The following is a 13,213-nucleotide window of genomic DNA, read 5'->3' as shown; positions in this document are numbered from 1 at the left end:
TTGCTGTCTTAGACCATTGGACTGTTTCTTTTGTCGACATGTTGCATGTCCGAATATATTAAAAAATAAGTTGTAGCTGGGACAAACCAAGTTCTCTCATCTGTTTACCTAGTGGCCAGAACCAGAAAATAATGGTGTACAAACTTTGTTTTTAAAGACTAAAGTTCAGCAAGACATGGTTATTCACAGGTTAACCCAGCTGCCTGTCTGACTGCGTTTCCACAGCAACCGGCCACACTGGTAAAACTAGCCAACTCCACAGCGCCCCCGATGCTGGGAATATGGACCTTGGTGTGAGTGTGTGAGTGTTTGTGTTTGTGTAAATAAGTTGTAGCTGGGACAAACCAAGTTCTCCACAGCAACCGGCCACACTGGTAAAACTAGCCAACTCCACAGCGCCCCCGATGCTGGGAATATGGACCTTGGTGTGAGTGTGTGAGTGTTTGTGTTTGTGTATCTGTGTAGTGTGCTCTCACGAGGCACCAGTTCTGTAGGGGTTTGGGCATTTAAATCACATAAATCACAAAATGATTCTTTTAATGGCTTTAGAAACCAACCATGCGGTATAACTCAAACAACGCACACACACAGGTACTAATACACGAGAATACATTTATTAATACATACAATATGCATGTAAACCTAACAGATTTTATGGTGAGGGTGATCAGAATACAAAAGATATATATTCATTCAATCACAAAGAGTTACATATATCAAGAGGACATACGCTCAGTATATCATTCATTTAGAGCGTTTCGTAAATGAACTTGGTTATAACGTCTACATTAGATACTCAAAACAAGTACATAACTCTTAGGAATTAAATTGATATCAACTGGTTGGGATAACAATTGAATTCTCGAGCAGTAATGCAGTGAAGTTGAATACTCATCCAATCTTTGGGGATTCAGATCTCCTGCGGGCACAAAGAAACAGTTGCAGGCTTGTTGCTGTCCAATCCGCACTCTCTGGCTGAGTGCCAGGCTGTGCTGTACGGCTTGCGACGGTGCACTGCTGATGCTCTCTGAAGACCGGCTAGTTAGTTTTGGCTGAAACTAGCAAGAGTTCGTGCACAGGAGAAAAGATGACTGTGGGTCCCAGCAGGTCAGGAAGAGGACCGGTTCGTTCCTGATGAAGTGCTAGTTCTGAATAGTGATTCAGCTGTCCACAGTTCCGACCTGTTCACGAGGCTTGCTGCTGATGCTAACCTCTGGTGGATCCTCTGGTTACTCTCTGGCAACCTCCGCTCTAGACTCTTAGAACAGAGGAAAGTTCTGGCACTCGGACACACTGGCCGTTCCGTGGTTGTCCGGGCTGAGTCTCAGGATGGTCAGGAGGCGCTCTGCGAGAATGTGCTGCCCTTGGGAGCCTTTCTGCTCCTGGGCCGTCCTGCCCTGGAATTCTCCTCGCACCCCTGGAATTCTCCTTTGAGATTCTCCTACTCCAGGCTCTCTGTGTTGCCTGTTTTTACCTGGAGGAACTTCAGCTCGTTCATTGGCTGAAAGTTTCATGGGCATCAGAGACCCACGTGGGTTACTCTGCCCTACCAGTTCCTGATTGGTTGATCAAGGTGAGATATGAGTCACTTACTACTGACACTTAGGAATGCAGTCCAGATGTCCATCTGGCACTCCCTAGACATATAGGCGCCAATGGATGACCATTGATCATGATAGCCAGGCTTAGCTAAGTGCATCCCCATTTGGGAGCTGTTCCTTATCAAAGGAAACCTTAAATCAGCCTGTATGAATAGTTTCTCTGTGGCTGCACCACAGAGATGAAGAGAGAGATGGGGCCTCATTTGGGAAAGCACAGCAACACTTAATTCTGTCTTATTAACAAGCATTGCCGCTACATCTGTCTGCCCCAAAGCCTCAATCTTAAAATGATTTAAATGAGAAATAGAATAATCACAGTTCCTTGAATAATGTAACTGTGTTAAATGATCTCTTACAGTAGTATAATTAACTTGTAAGTGCACCTGCAGGAGGTCCCAGCTGCAGCAGTGCAGCCTCTGTCCAGTCCTGCTGAGGGAGGTTTTTGTATGGCTGTGTAACACTGTGTGAACAGATTTTTACTGTTGATGTAGTGGAAACTCTGACAGTAATAATCTGCTGCATCTTCAGGCTGGACTCCTGTGATGGTCAGAGTGAAGTCAATCCCAGATCCACTGCCACTGAAACGCTCTGGGATCCCAGTCTGACGGGTAGTTGCATAATAGATCAATAGTTTAGGAGCTTCTCCAGCTTTCTGTTGGTACCAGGCTAGGCAGTGCTTAGAGTTATAAACATATACTGCAGGACTGGTCTTACAGCTCACAGTGACTGTCTGTCCAGAGAGAACAGATTTCACTGTTGGAGTCTGAGTTACAGTAACCTGTCCACTGGATTCTGTAAACAAGACAAAACACAGGGAATTTAATTTTTAGCTATTTTACTCTTTTCTGTACAGCTTGTTTACATAATATGCTAACAGCTATATACTCCACAAATCATAAAATATATTAAAGTCAACACCTAGCCAATAATTAATTATAATACACACTTTTTACAAATTTGTAAATATATTTGCCTCTGAAAACACATTTGCTACACTTCTATTGAAGTTCTTTAAATTTTAGATTTATTCTAAATTTATTCAGTTCTTTAAACTAACTTTTAAATGTTGTGAAATTAATGTTAATAAAATAAATATAATATAATTAGAGAAGTATTTTCTTTAATCCTCACCTTGAGCAAAGAACCCCAGTGTCCCCAGCAGTAGAATCAGTGTCATCATTGTCCTGTGTGTCAGTGACTCTGAAAGGGCTGAACAGTGACTGATCCACTCTGTGAGTCTTAAAGTGTTTGGAGCAGTGAGGCGGCACAGGTATGCAAAGCTCCTTCCTGTATACAAATCATGTCACAGACAGTTAGAAAAGGCCTGAGCTGGGAGAACAGGTGCAATCTGCAAGAGCTGGGTCTGTTGTTATCTGTATATAAAATGTAGTGCATGTACCACTAGATCAGTACTCTGACGTTAGAGCTCTGCCACATTTAGGCTATGCATATATGCCTCTCAAAAACAACAGCTTTTTCCCTAAACAATCTGAAAGCACTGATCCAGCGGAGACTCGCCTTCCCCTGGAGGTACTCTTGCCAGCACTTAGGGATCCCAGTCCTCCGCTGGCCTTGCCCCAGAACCTGCTATTCCTCTGTCTATTTATTCCCAGTGAACTCTCCCCAGTGACCCTGCTGTCTACTTTCCACACAGCTCCTCTCACGCTGGTCTCCCCACCTTCTCTACAGACAGGTCCCAGTCTGCAGACTGCAGCCTTCACTCGCTCCCAGCCCAGTCAGCCCACACATCTCTCGCTCTCTGCTTCCTGCTCACTGCCTCACCTCCATCTCATCTCTCTGATCTCTCAAAGATCCCTTCAGTCCTGTGCCTGGGGCTCAATGTGTCATTTCACTGCAGGGCTTAATAGCAGCTGCAGCATAACATACATGGTGTACAACTTATTGATACAACACCAGAACATGTATAATAAACTAGTCTTAATAGAATATATTTGTGAAATGATCTGCTGTGATAGGAAAGATTGATAATTCCCTCAGGGATTACCAAGATAAGACAATAACATCAGAGTTAATATATTTCACATATGTTAACTCAAATAATCTCATATCTCATAAAATATATTGAAAATAAAAGCTGAATAAATCACAAAAAAAGAATAAATCACATTTATTCTCACATACAAGTAAATATGCTTTCACTATCAGGAACTATCAAACATGTCAAGACAAATTTTGGCATTCATACTGTATATATATATATTTTTTTTTGCGCCTGAACTTCCCGAAGGTCGATCTGTTTTGTAGGACATTGCAAAGATGTAATTTTGTGGTTGGGAATCTTCCAGGATGTTCCACTTGTTATTTAAGATAAGACCAGAAGCTTTGGGACCACATCTCAGGTGGGTTTTAAAAGGGCTTTAGGGATATGACTGCCAATTGTGTGGCGATTTAGTGTTCTGTCTGTCCCTCTATTCCAGGTGTGGGACATAGTGCATACATCCGTTCTGACTGTGAGGCAATTGAAGAGTATCTAGGCATTTAGGTACACTGTATGATTCTATATGTGAAGAGGCTTCTGCTGTCCTAATTGCGCTAATAGAGATACTGTAGTTTTTAAAATCATTTTCAATCAGAGCAATCCAATTGTTCATTATGATATAATTGATGCATTTTAAAGATTTTTTATCATACTTTGCTAATTAGCACATTCCATTAGAATATCCCTTACTTCCAAACTGTTATTAACTTTTTATTTCTGTATTTTGCTTGTGCAAAATGTTCTTCCCGTGTTCATATGGGTTTCCCACCAGGTGCTCTGGTCTCCTCTCACAGTCCAAATACATTGTTAGAATAACTGGCTGCTGCGATAATTGACCCCAGTGTGAGTGTTTGTGTGTCTTTTTGTGTCTATCTGCCTAGCAACTGACTGGCTTCTCTTCCAGAGTGTATCCTGCCTTGCACCCTTTGCAATTAATGCAAGTCAAGTAGTTTTACAGAGGGTTCTCAATTTTAAGTGAAGGTTGTGTTCTGGAAACCCGCGCGTATTGTAAGTTTCACATATTTTAAAGAAATGCTTCCTATTTAAAATAATGGTTAATGCTATATTTGCATTCCGCACACATAAGTTTGACACTGCTTACACACTATAGATGCACACTTTATAGATTACACACACTAAATAATTCAATACATCATCTTGTAACATGTATAAAATAAAAATACATGTATAAAATAAAAATTCCCAATGTACCAATGAGACACTTGCATCGAGCGGCCAACAGCATAACTATGCGGCTCTCGTTATTTTGACTCGCACTACATAATTCAAACAAAAATATACTTAAGGGTATACAGCATTATTTTAAAGACGCTATTTCAAACTCGCGTAAGACGTGGACCCACTGTACTGTGTATTGTATTTTGTATGTTTGTGTAATTTATGAATTTATTTTCTTCTATCTTTTTTTGTATCTCCGTTATTTCAAGCACACCACAAAAATTCCTCAAAACCCCAAAAATGGCAAGTAAATTTACTTTGATTTTGCGTACTGGATACAGTGAAAATTAGAAATGGATGGATGGACTGTTTGGTTGAATATCAGAGGTGGCTTATGTGATTGGTATCTCTCTGTCCTGTCTCACAGTCAGTAATGAGTAATGATTGTAATGAGAAATAACATAATCACAGTTCTTTGAATAATGTGACTGTATTAAATAATCTCTTATAAAAGCAGAATAAACTTGTAAGTTCATCTGCAGTATGTCCCAGCTGCAGCAGTGCAGTCGCTATGCAGTCCTGCTGAGGGAGGTTTTTGTACAGCTGTGTAACACTGTGTGAGCAGAGCTTTACTGTTGATGTAGTGTTCACTCTGACAGTAATAATCTGCTGCATCTTCAGCCTGGACTCCTGTGATGGTCAGAGTGAAGTCAGTCCCAGATCCACTGCCACTGAAACGCTCTGGGATCCCAGTCTGACGGGTAGTTGCATAATAGATTAGGAGTTTAGGAGCTTCTCCAGCTTTCTGTTGGTACTAGTAGAGGTAGTTGTTATTATACACTGCAGGACTGGTCTTACAGCTCACAGTGACTGTCTGTTCAGAGAGAACAGATTTCACTGCTGGAGTCTGAGTCACAGTAACCTGTCCACTGGATTCTGAAAACAAGACAAAACACAGCAAGTGCAGGAATTTAATAACTACAATGCTTTAATTTCTTTTAGCTATTTACACATATCTGAAAAGCTTGATTACATAATTTGCTAACAGCTATACACTCCATCACAAATTTAAAAAAATATGTTTACATCAACACCTAACCAAGTATTAAATTATACCCTGAGCAGCGATGAGGAGTGTCCAGAGGAAGATGATGATGAAGGTCATTGTTGCTGTGAGTTCTGTTGCCATGACGGGCAGCTCTCAGTCGTGAAGTGTTAAACTCAACGGACTATAAACACTCCCAGAGCACTGAAGCATGTGCTGTCAATGCAAAGTGTCTCTTCTATGCAAATTATCTTCCTGGGTTCGGCAGCACTTGTAGCCAGTCAGTGCTGGAAACACAAGCTTGGTGTTGTGTGTTGTGACAGAGCAAGATGAGCAGTTTATCATGAACACTCCCAGGACAGCAGGACTGGACAGAGAGCAGCTTTGTAAGGAGCAGAGGATGAGACACAAGCAGCTGAACCCTTATTGTACTCGGCACAGTTGGAATGGAGTGGAGTGTGGAGAGTCTGTTTAAAACACCACTTGGCTCTGTGTGTTCAGACACAGGAGGACTGAAAGATTAAAGTTCAGACTGTAAATTGCTGTTATAAGTAATCAGTTAACTTCTTCTTAATGTACAGTGACAAAGATGATTAAGTCCCTCCTAAATTAGAGCACTTTTTGTATAGGGATGGAGAACGAGTGTTTGAGCAGGACATCTCTGACTTCAGGGAAAGCATCTGGGGGAGTGTGCCCTCTGGTGGCAGCAAAGTGACTTTTATTTTCTAAAAAATAAATTTACTAAAACCTCCATCCTACAAATTGTCTTTTCACCTTAAAATGGAACCTGAAATACCATTCCTATGTGTTTCAAACCGAGCTTATGCTTGTGGAAACCGCTCAGATAAAATGGTCAAAGACGGTACAAATAGCTCAGAGACACAAGAAAGACGAGGAGGCTAGTAGGCTCATCTTGCTTTCTCAGTTCTAATTAGCTAACTGGTAGGCTGTGTGTTGAAATCCTTGTTAGTCCACTGCTGTTGTGCCCTTTTAGAATGCATTTCACCCAGTTTGCTCCAGCTAAGCGATTGGTTGAATCAGTGGTCATTTTTGATGATCCAAATTGCTCATCCTGCATCTTGAATAGAAATGTCTTTAACACCACAGCTGTGACAGCAGCTTGTTCCAGACAACTGGGTGTAAACAGTTGTCTCCTGTTCTTGAGGCAATTAAATTTCAACTCCTATTGGTTGTCCCAAATCTAGCCTGGATCCAAGTGTAGATCTTGATCTAGGATATTTAAAAAATTAAGACTGACATAATTTTTCACAATTTTGAATTTTCAATCAGAGCGGATACCTCTCCTGTATTCGCTGTTTTCAATCCAAATTATTTGTGTAGTGCATTAGGCGCCATTCAACATGTTTTGGCCACAATATTTCACGAGAAGCTAATTTACTGTCACACACAGAACAAGAAGATGGCGTCCTTAAAGAATGACATGGCTGCCTAAAAGGTGGTGAACCCCTGCAGAAAGAACTAGAGAAAGCAAAACCTGCTTTGTAGCAGTTTTATAAACATACTTAATGTACACTGAATGTACATTTTTAAGCCAATACATTTTTTCCATCTCCAGAACTCACTGGCCTTGTGCAAACCCTGAAAAGCATCTAAGACCCAAACATCCCATTGTAGCTCCAGTTGTGTTTTGTGTTTTTAAGGATGTTTTTTTCAAACACTATGTTCCCCTTAAATCCAGTAGAGCTGCATGCTCTGTGGTTGTCCTTATGTGAAAATAGAGAATTGTTACAAATGGAGGGTTTTGAAAATGGTGAATAACAGGAATTGACCAAGCAGATAAATCAAGAAGTAAAATAAGTAATCAGAGTGGTTTCTATAATTAGAAGTACATGAATTATTTGTTCTCTGGCACAGTTTTGGTGAAAATAATACTAATTCAGGCACACTGAGTTAAACAAATATTCATTAACAGTGAAAATACAAAGTGTATTAAACACAACATAAACATGCAACAAGTTACTGTGCTTACAAGTACTGTAGATATACAAGGCCTACACTACATCTACAGCATCCAGAAGACCTCACTTGGTAAATGACACTTAATCATTTACCCAGAACTTAATTAACCAGGTAAACCAAGGTGAACTTCATGATTGCTTGTGATCACAGGATCCAGACCCCTGCTTCTCAGCCCCCCCCCCCATTTTCTGTAAAGCTGGAAATGTTTATGTCACGATTGTAGTCCCTCCCCCTTAAGGGCGCTCCGGCTCTTTCACTTTTGAGTTGATTTTGTGCACCTGCTCCCTGTTCCTGCCCTCCTACTTAAGCCAGACGTTCACTCTGTTCCGGGCTCTGCATTGTTTCCCGTACCAAGTGAGTCCGGGATCTGAGCGCCTAGTCCTGTTCCCCCCTTGTTCCCCCCAACCCTCCACCAGATCCCGCTCTGGTTTTTAATCCTATTTGTCTTCATCTCGGATGGACCGCCCGGCTTTGGACTTTTGCCTCATCTTGGATTTCCCTTTGGACTCTGTTTTGGATTGTTTGCCCCGGACTCACCCCCCTGAACACCTGAGCACTATGGACACGCCCTCTGTTTTCATTCCCGACTCCTGCATGCTTTTTCCCCGTGTTTTCCTCTCTCATCCCCAGATTGTGTCATCTGCATAGGGTCCCGAAAGAATACTTTCGTTACAGTTTACACTGCCAGGTTTTACACACTTTAACTAGATTGTTAGACAAGTCCATTGTCATCTACCTTAGCCTGTAGCAGTATTTACAATAAACAGGAATGCAAATTGTATTTATTGTAATACAAACAATTTTTATATGAATATGTCAAGGATGATGAGCCCTAAATGCAGGAACCACTTTTAAATGTTAGCTTTGTAGCTGACTGGCTGTACCACCAGGCACCTTAAAGTGTGCAAAGGCCCCTTTACACCTGTAACAGACCTTGAAAGACTGTTGTCTATCTCTCACTGAGAACACTGCTGAGAGATAAGCTATTTTGTTTTCCTCTGTTTCTAGTTCAAAAATGGGGAAGTTGCTCCATCTTACGGCCATTCTGAGCTCGTGTCTCTCGCTTAAGCGTATTTGTTCCTGTACTGTGTGTTGATCAGAACCCAGGCTGAACATCTCCAAGCTTGTAACTGAACAGCTCAGTGTCCAACTACCAGCCCCTCTACCAAGTGTACAGGGTTTCTCTAAATAAAAGGGACATGATTGAGAACAAAGGTGTCATTTTGATTATGTCGATTTCCCATTAATTATGACCTTTGTGAGGAATAGAGTATTTCAATATTTTTTAAACAGAAATTATTAAATAAAACCTCACAAATAAGTTACCAGTTTCCAGAGTCAGGATCACTGCCTGTTGCATGCAGGCTGTGGGATGGACTGTAGATGGGCCCTGCCACACCTCCTCCTCCCTATCCAACCACCTCCCAAATCTTTCCACCCTTGTTGAGCCCCAGACACTACAGAAGTCTCCTGCTATAGGAGACCAGTCTTCTGGAGAAGCAGAGCTCTCTGCTGTCTGGGAAGTGGTAGTGAGCTCTGAGCCCTCAAGTCACATGATCATGTCTAGGCAGGGGAAGAGCTGCTCTCAATGCAGTTACTTCATATTGGTTGAGCTCAAGGGTTACTAAAAAATAGAAAAATATATGTCACAAGTGTCAACAGTTGAAGAAAGGCCAAGGCTCAGAAGATTAATTGAGTTTGTACACAGTACTTTATATAGTGGCCAGTGATTTTGTCAGTTCAGGGATGTTTGTCTTTCTCCAGTGTGTCTGTTTCCTCTTCCTAATCAAAGTCTTCAAAAGTAAAAATTGGGGCAGGTGATGATTAAAAATGTGTCACTGAGGGACATACCGACCCCGTCCAGCTGTGGTAGGTCTGCAGTTGTTCTCTGCTTCAGTTTTCTGTGGTTCCTGTTGATGAGCCAGAGCAGCGCCTGTACACGGTTTTTCTATGGGTGTGTAACACTGTGAACACAGGACCACTGTGGTAACTCTGACAATAATAATCTCCTGCATCTTCAGCCTGGACTCCTGTGATGGTCCATCATGGTAATCATGGTAAATTTGTACTATATGTGATATTAATAACCATGGATAAGCCTGGGGATTGTTTGTAATGACCCTAAATAATTAACAGAATATAGTATGAAAAAATAATAATTTCTGACTTTGTTAATTCTTTATTCATGTTTGAACATGTGCTTGAACCTTTCATTTTTCCTATTGTTTAAAAATAGTATCAATATTAAATTATTGTATTACTCTAATATTTTCCTCAATGTTAATCAAACCCCACGTACTGGATGTACTGTTCTGACTAAGTGTGGACTGTGGGCTCAGGATGAGCTGGGATATTACACAGGGTCACTATGAGCTCAGACAGTAGAGACAGTGAGAGACTGTAGGTGTGAGATGAGGACTTTAATAATATTACTGTTCTTTTTCACATATATTAATTTTCAGATTCATAAACTGGGCTTTATGATCTTGTATTTGAGCTTTTTTTCTGTTACAGAGTGTAGGAATTATTACTTTCAAATAATCAATAAGTGTATGAAATACATTATAGAATTTACAAACACCTATGTTTGTATTAGGATTTTTTGCATATTTTATACTGTTTTTAATTATCATTAAAAAAAATTATTTAGGGCATTTCAGTAATCCTTCTTCAGGTGCTTAGAAAGATAGAAAGAAATGAATCCAGTAGCACAGAGGAGATAAGTGCTAACGATGTGGGAACTGGATTGACAAGGGTGAGAACTGCAGGCTGTTCTGTTGGCTTTATCTATGTGCGATTGTACAGTGCAGGTAGCAGTGATCTGTCTCCCTCTTGTGGCCAGAGTTGATAAATACAGACTTCATTGTCTTCAGGCTCCTGCTTCGTCTGATTGGATCTGTTAGAATAACAGTGTCCTGTGCACCGTCAGTCCAACATGTTCAGAATAAATTAACACTACTGACTGAACAGCAGCCTTTTCTTTCTCTTCTTAGTGATGGAAGCTACTACTGTTTTTATTGGAAAAATAATAATAATAATAATAATAGCTTACACTTATATAGCGCTTTTCCGGACACTCCACTCAAAGTGCTTCACAGGTAATGGGGACTTCCTTCCAACACCACCAATGTGCAGCATCCACCTGGATGATGCGACGGCAGCCATAGTGCACCAGAACGCTCACCACACATCAGCTATCAGTAGGGAGGAGAGCAGAGTAATGAAGCCAATTTATAGATGGGGATTATTAGGAGGCCATGATGGGTAAAGGCCAATGGAAAATTTGGCCAGGATGCTGGGGTTACACCCCTACTCTTTTCGAGAATCGCCCTGGGATTTTTAATGACCACAGAGAGTCAGGACCTCAGTTTTACGTCTCTTCCGAAGGATGGAGCCTGTTAACAGTATAGTGTCCCCGTCATTATACTGGGGCATAAGGACCCACATGGACCGCAGGGTGAGCACCCCCTGCTGGCCCCACTAACACCTCTTCCAGCAGCAACCTTAGTTTTTCCCAGGGGGTCTCCTATCCAGGTACTGACCAGACTCACACCTGCTTAGCTTCAGTGGGGCTGCCAGTTGTGAGTTGCAGAGTGATATGGCTGCTGGCCGTATGCAGTATGCAGATGACAAAATAAAATGTATAAATGATAAACATTTAATATTGTTGAAAAATATATGATTAAGAGATATAATTTTATTTTGTATCAAGACTGTATAAAAATAATATCTACGTAGCTGTTAAAAGTACAAATAATTATTTATTTTTCATCTTTGGTTTAATTTAAAAACATACTGTAGATACGTTTAGAAGTAATTTGGGTAAAAATACTGACTATAACATTAAGATAAAAGTTTAATACATTATGTACAAACTTAGTTGTGCTCAGTTCACTGTAGACACTCTGCAGCTGTTCTCCGCCTCAGTCTTCTGTGTTTCCTGTTGATTTTTTACAGACGTGTATCACTGTGTGAATGGAGTGCTGTAGCCCTGCTGACAGTAATAATCTCCTGCATCTTCAGCATGGACTCCAGTGATACTTAGTTTGTACTGTGACCTAGACCCACTACCAGTGAATCGATCAAGAACCCCAGACTGACGGTTTGTTGCCCAATAAACCAGGAGCTGTGGAGCCTGACCAGGTTTCTGCAGGTACCAGTGAAGGTGAGGGTGGCACTTTGGTCCATGGAGAATGGCAAAGTGCCAGGGCAAGAAGGACTCCCAAGAAATTCTACACCTGTTTCCGGGACACCCTGGAGGAGGCACGGGGGAAACCCTCAAGATCTCCCAGTATGCAGATGACATGATGCTGTTCTGGAGCTCGGACTGGGTTTTGAAGAGAGCCATCCAGGTCATGGAGCAATACTCCAGGGTTTTGTGATCAAAGCTCAACCGGCGAAAGAGCAAACTGAAGTTCTTCGGACCCTGGAAGGACAGGACAATGGCGCAGGAGGGTCTTGAGCTCTGCACGGAGCCCCTCAACATATTGGGCATTTCGTTCCAGATCCAGGACAAAGAGACCATCAACTGCACAGAGGGGATCACCAAAGTGAATGCAAAGTGTTTTTATACATTTTTTTAAATGAGGTCTTATTGGTTTGTTATAGATTTTTTACCCAGTATCCCTCAGCTGCAATTCTACATGTTTGACTGTACTAACATATTATTTGCCTTTTTATTTTTTTTCTCCACAATACATTGTCTGGAAGATATAAACCTCCTTCATATTCCAACATTATAACAATACAAAGCAGCAACTATTGAGATTACAGGATAATAAAAAGGGAAATGAATGCTCCCTTTGTGAATGTGTGAGTTTGATAAAATAATTAACTCTTAAATTATTAATTAAAAACATTTATAAATAACTTTTCTATTAAACTGCAGCTATCCTCAGCCTAGCAGCCTACTGTTGTTAATGTTTAAAAAGGAAAGCAGTTCCTGTGTGGTTGTCTGAGGTTTATGTACAGGCGTCTATCACTGTGTGAAAGGACGAAGGGCAGTTTGCATGCAATAATAAACTCCAGCATCCTGAGTCTGCACTTCACTGATGCTCAGAGTGTAGATGAGTCCAGATTTTCTGCCACTGAAATGCTCAGGGATCTCAGAATGACGAGTGTTTACTGTGTAGATCAGGAGCTTAGGAGCTTCCCCTGGTTTTTGCTGGTACCAGGACAGCTCCTCAACTTTATGAGTAGAGCAGTAAACTGAGCTGCTGGCTGTACAGCTGATAGAAACAGAGCTTCCTGGGAAAACAGACTGAGCTGGAGACTGAGTCAGAACAATCTGTCCACTGGACTCTGGAACACAGCAGAAAAAAAGAACTGATATTTTTATAATGTCTCAACTTGATCTATTTTTTCCCTATTTTTATTTGATTTGAATAAGTAAATGGAGTTACATTATAT

At 41.1% G+C, this 13,213-nt stretch overlaps 1 long non-coding RNA gene across 1 annotated transcript; it reads right to left on the bottom strand.

Moving 5' to 3' along the window:
* Positions 1-520: 520 nt before the first annotated feature.
* LOC148646795 (uncharacterized) lies at positions 521-2,874 on the bottom strand. Its single transcript, XR_015927720.1, has 2 exons — positions 2,733-2,874; positions 521-2,393 (listed from the first exon to the last, which is right to left on the bottom strand). It is a non-coding gene; the product is annotated as an uncharacterized LOC148646795 (long non-coding RNA).
* Between the last annotated feature and the right edge of the window lie 10,339 nt (positions 2,875-13,213).

Source organism: Lepisosteus platostomus, chromosome 16 (assembly GCF_059453375.1).
Source record: "Lepisosteus platostomus isolate fLepPlt1 chromosome 16, fLepPlt1.hap1, whole genome shotgun sequence".
In the NCBI taxonomy this organism is placed as follows: domain Eukaryota; kingdom Metazoa; phylum Chordata; class Actinopteri; order Semionotiformes; family Lepisosteidae; genus Lepisosteus; species Lepisosteus platostomus.
Note: the sequence above shows the minus strand (reverse complement) of the source record. Positions and strands in the feature narration are given on the sequence as shown.